Consider the following 6,026-nt stretch of genomic DNA (forward strand, 5'->3'; position numbering starts at 1 on the left):
GAGCTTTCACGCCTGGCCCTGGCCACCTCGCCAGCCGCATGTCTCACGCACGTCTCCTCATGCCCAGCACTCCGGCTGCCCTTTGGACTCTAGTGTGTGCCACCTGCCCCCCACAAACCGACTTCAGCATCATCAATGCGCTGGTTCATGTTTGCATTCCTCACCTGTCCAGCCAGGTGGCAGAGCCTCCCATTTCCCCACTCCAGGCCCCTTTACCCAGGACCATAGGGATAGGACTCTTTCCCACGCGAGTGGGTGACGAGGCGTGACTGGGCGACGAGGCGCGACTGGGTGACGAGGCGCGACTGGCTGACAAGGTAAGTCTTGCTCACGACTACTCCCCACCTACCTAGCTCAGGTTCCTGGCAGGCGCTGGCCCTGCGTGATCCCTGGGAACTCCTGGCCACAGCCTGGTCTCTCAGCAGCCTGAACAGACCGTGGTCAGCTGCTGATGGTGACCAAGTCCTGATGCTTTGTTCCAGCACAGCCAGAGTGCAGGTCGGGCTCCCATCCACAGTCTGGGGCGGGGACAGGTGGTTGGGGGTGGTGTAGAGCACAGGAGGGCAGTTCCTGGAATGGTGACAGCCAGGGAAGGGAGCAGGGCTGCAGACAAAGGCCAGGCAGAACAGGAGCATTGGAATAGTAGAGTAACCAGCTCTAAAATACGCCTCAGGGGCTGGGAAAGTGACTTACTCCTGACTCCTGTGTACACACAATACCCTGAGGTGGTGAGCCGAGCCCCTGCTCCTGCCAACGCTCACTCCTGTACAGCGCCCAACACGCTGGGTGCTGGGGGCCCCTGTATTTCATTTCTACACACCACAAAAAGTGCGGCTGTTGACCCAGAAGATGGAAATGTTTTCACTGAGAAGATGTAGGGCTATGGGTGTCTGGACCTCTAGGTTGCAAGAGACAGGAAAGTTTTCAGCGGAAACTTGCGCCTGGCCCTCTGAATGGGGGGAAATGAATTTCTGTCTCCCCACACTTCCCAAAAGTGTGTGCCAGAGCCTCCTTCCCCACGTCTAGATGACACCCCAGGTGCATCGCAGAGCTTTTCCAGTCACTTTTGAGCTTTAGAACAGCATCCTTTGCAGATTTTTTTTTTTAATTCCAGCTTGATTTAAATCAAAATTTCATCTTTCCACCAGTTCAGACCTCACCTCAGTTCAGAAATCTGCTAAGAGGAGTGGGGCGTTTTTCTTCACTTCCCTAACTTAGCGCATCCTCACATTATTGCGGGCTGGAGGTGCAGGGACATGATGTCATCCTCCCCTCTGACAGTTCCCCCACGCAGGACATTCTCCCGATGCCGCCCCTCCCCTGGGCGTGGGTAAGAAAGCTATGCTCACCGCCCTTGCCACCCTCTGCCTCCTCTTCTCCGATAGTGAAGGGTCTCAGAACCCCTCCAGCCTCCCTTGGCAGATCCTGCGGCTCCTGGACGGACATGGGAGTGCTCATCACCTGCAAACCTCACCAGAGCTCCCAGGAAACAGAAAAAGCCCCCATTCTTCCTGCTCACTCCACTCCAGAAAGCCCCCCTTTCCTTCTGAGTCCCTTTCCTGCTCCAAACACCCCTAGCTCCCTGGAGACTCAGCCTGGACCGCCGCAGACCACAGACGGACGGACGCCAGGGCCTGCCTTCAGGCAGAATTGTGCCCATCTGTGCTTCAGAGTCCTTCCCTGCACAATGAAGACATGGCCTGCACCTCACATGGTGGCTGCTGTGAGGATGGAGGCTGAGGCTTGGGAAGCCATTGGCTGCTGTGAGGACGGAGGCTGAGGCTTGGGAAGCCATTGGCTGCTGTGAGGACGGAGGCTGAGGCTTGGGAAGCCATTGGCTGCTGTGACGATGGAGGCTGAGGCTTGGGAAGCCATTGGCTGCTGTGAAGACGGAGGCTGAGGCTTGGGAAGCCATTGGCTGCTGTGACGATGGAGGCTGAGGCTTGGGAAGCCATTGGCTGCTGTGAAGACGGAGGCTGAGGCTTGGGAAGCCATTGGCTGCTGTGACGATGGAGGCTGAGGCTTGGGAAGCCATTGGCTGCTGTGAAGACGGAGGCTGAGGCTTGGGAAGCCATTGGCTGCTGTGACGATGGAGGCTGAGGCTTGGGAAGCCATTGGCTGCTGTGAGGACGGAGGCTGAGGCTTGGGAAGCCATTGGCTGCTTTGAGGATGGAGGCTGAGGCTTGGGAAGCCATTGGCTGCTTTGAGGATGGAGGCTGAGGCTTGGGAAACCATCTGCACAGCTTCTGTCCGCCGCAGGTGGGACACGCGCTCTCGCTGCCCAGTTTGGCTTTGCTTCTGCCTGACACCCATCCTCCACTCCAGCCAGGCAAGGTCGCTGTGCCATGTGCCAGGCTCATTCAGAAGCCCTCACCTCCTCCCACATTGCCCTTGGGAAGTCCCACATCCTCTCAGGCGTCAGAAATGCCCCCTGAGCCAGGGGCCGCCATCCCCCGCCTTTTCCAGGCCTCGCCCCCTCCCTCCTCCTCCTCCAAGACAGGGAGCCCAGGACACCAGGACATTTGTGCTGCAGGAGTTAGCGAGGCAATTAGGAGAAAAACAAGCCAGATAAAAGTTGGAAAGGAGAAGGTTAGGACAGGGAAATCTGACTGTCTCCAATGTCCGTTCTTTTCATATTCTCCAGAGGCCCAGATTTTTGGATGAGCATACAGCCTTCATACATGTTAGAAGATGTAATGATCCCATTGACAAAAACAGAGTGATAAGACACTTAAGAATAAATTCTGCAAGAAACATATGCACAACCAATATGAAGAGAACACAGACTGTCTGAATGAATGGAAGGTATACACTGTCCTTAGAGAGAAAGATTTAACATCATAAATATTCTAGCTTTTATTCCCAATTTAGTCTACAAAGTAAACACAGCCCCAGTTAAAAATACCAACAGGATTTTTCATGGATGTTCGTTAATTCTAAAGTTCGCTTTTTAAGTTGGGTGCAATGGCTCTCACTGGTAATCACTGCACTTTGGAGGACTGAGGTAGAAGGACCATTTGCACTTAGGAGTTTGAAACCAGCCTGGGCAACACAGCAAGAACTCCTCTATACTAAAAATAAAAAATAAAATAAATTAGCCAGGCATGGTGGCATGCACCTGTAGTCCCGGCTACTTGGGAAGTTGAGAAGGGAGCATCACTTGAGCCCAGAAGGGCGAGGCTGCAGTGAGCTACGATCATGCCATGGCACTCCAGCCTGGGCAACAGAGAAAGAGCCTGTCTCCAAAACATATATAAAAATAAAGATAAAATTTATTTAAAAAAAAAAACAAAAGCACTAAAGAAATCAATTACGGGCTGGGCGCGGTGGCTCAAGCCTGTAATTCCAGCACTTTGGGAGGCCGAGACGGGTGGATCACGAGGTCAGGAGATCAAGACCATCCTGCCTAACACGGTGAAACCCCGTCTCTACTAAAAAATACAAAAAATTAGCCGGGTGAGGTGGCGGGCACCTGTAGTTCCAGCTACTCGGGAGGCTGAGGCAGGAGAATGGTGGGAACCCAGGAGGCGGAGCTTGCAGTGAGCTGAGATCCGGCCACTGCACTCCAGCCTGGGCAACAGAGCGAGACTCCGTCTCAAAAAAAAAAAAAAAAATCAATTACGAAAATGAAGAGTAACAAGGAATGAGAAGACTGATATTAAACTATGTTATAGAGCCATAATAGTTAAAGCAGTATAGCACTGAGGCATACATATGCAGGAAGATTAGGAAAAAGAATAGAGAGCCCAGAAATAGGCTCAAACACATTTTAAAAACTTTGCTGTATTATCAAGATGGTGTTTCAAATTGGTGGAGAGAAGGTAGATTTTTCAATAAAATGTACTGGCATTGACATTTTCTGGGGAAAAAAATAGGTTGGTCTTACCTTGTTTTATACATCAAAATAAAAAATACATTGGTCAAAGATTAAGTATTTTAGGAGCCAGGCATGGTGTTAGGTATTTTAGGAGCCAGCCTGTAATCTCAGCTACTCAGGAGGCTGAGGTGGGAGGATCACTCGAGCCCAGGAGTTTGAGGCCATGGTAAGCTATGATCCCGCCTGTGAAGAGCCACTACTTTCTAGCCTGGGCAATATCGAGAGACCCCCATCTCTAAAAGGAAAGGGGAAACTTAAAAAAAAAAAAAATCTTTGAGTGGGGAAGGGCTTTCAAAGTATGATACAAAACTTTAGAAGTCATAAAAGACTGATAATTCTAACAATGCAAAAAAAAATTTTAATCGTTCATGGCGAAAAAAAAAAAAAAAAACAAAAATAAAACTAGTCAACTAGAGAAAAACACATATTTGCAACATGTCATGAACAGGAGCCAATTTCCTTAATATGTAAAGAGCTTCTGTAAGAAAAGACTGTCATAAACCATAGAAAAATGGGCAAAGGATATGAATCGCAATTTTGCAGAAATGAAATGGAAATGGCTCAGAAGCATATGAAGGATGGTCAGCTCCACTTTTACTAAGGAACATGCAAATTCAACTTAATGAGATTTTTTCTTCCGTCAAATTGGCAAAGATAAGTTTCATAACTTTCATTCATTGGTGGGACTTCCATGGATGGTCCTTCAGCAATATTTATCAAATTTACAAAATACACACCATCAATTTCAGAATTCACACACTTCTAGGAATATATCCCTGAAACTATACTCTCACATGAAATGCTGTGTGTGGAAAGCTATTCATTGTAGCATCTTTTTAGTATGAATGTGTGGGAAATAAAAACTATCATCGGGGCTGCGTCACTAAATGATGGACGGCCTCTCCATCACTGACTTTGCAGCCAATAAAAAATAACAAAGCATCCATTCAGTCACGTCTATTTACCGAGTGCCACTAACCCTGGGGACAAATCCACAGACCAGAAGTCGTGCCCTAGTGAGAAGGAGACAACCAACACATAAGTCAAACGGGGGGGGAAGTGCCAAGGAAACAGATGACAGGAAACAGGATGACAGGAAACAGGATGACAGGAAACAGGATGACTGACAGGAAACAGGATGACAGGAAACAGGATTTTGAGGCTGCTGCAGCCTCAAACGGGGCCGCCGTCAGGATGGACTTGCTGAGACATTTGAGCGAAGGCTGGGCTCAGAAACGACCCGGAGCCTGTGCTCGCACTGGAGCAGGTGGAAGCACCAGGAGAGAGGGGAGACAGGGTAAGGAGATGAGGAGGTGAGGGCAGATCCAGCAGGACCGCCAGGATTCCTGGAGAGTGAGCAGGCAGGCAGCCACGTGGTCCTATCGTCATATTTTAAAAGCATGCCAGTGGCTGCTATGCTGAGAGCATACTGAAGGGTTGAGGGGATTACAGTGGGGAGACCAGACAGAGGCCTTTGCAATAATCCAGGCAGAGATGATGATGGCAGGGAAGGTCCATTGGTCCCTCCCTCTGCTGCAGGATGCTCTACAAGATACATTGTTAAATGAAAAAAGCAAGATGTGGAATAGTGTTTAGTAAACTAACACTCATGAGACACAGCACACACACTTATGCTTCACTCAGTATAGAATCTATTGTGAAGATCACTTGAGAACGCCATATTGCTGCTTCATGGAAGGAGAACTGGGTGGCTTGTGGATGGGCACAGCATGGAAATTGACCTTTTCATTTCTATCTTTTTGCATCTTTTGAATTTTGGACTCTGTACATAGAGTATAATGCTTATTAAAAATTACTTATTTATCAAATACCTTAAATATTTGAGAGAGGAAAATATTTGCATATAGGATATACAGAGGATTATTCAAAATTTTTTATTTGTAAAGAATTCCTTGCCGGGTGTGGTGACTCATGTCTGTAATCCCAATACTTTGGGACTTGAGCTTAGGGATTTGAGTTTGAGACCTGCCTGGACAACACAGGGAGACCCTGTCTCTACTTTACATTTATATTAAATAAATTTTATATTTTAAAAAATTCCTAAAACGTATAAGGAAAATGGACAAAGGCCATAAAACAGAGGAGTAAATACAAATGGCCAGTGAACAAAGACACCCACTCTCATCAG

Source organism: Rhinopithecus roxellana, chromosome 6 (genome assembly GCF_007565055.1).
Source record: "Rhinopithecus roxellana isolate Shanxi Qingling chromosome 6, ASM756505v1, whole genome shotgun sequence".
Lineage (NCBI taxonomy): Eukaryota > Metazoa > Chordata > Mammalia > Primates > Cercopithecidae > Rhinopithecus > Rhinopithecus roxellana.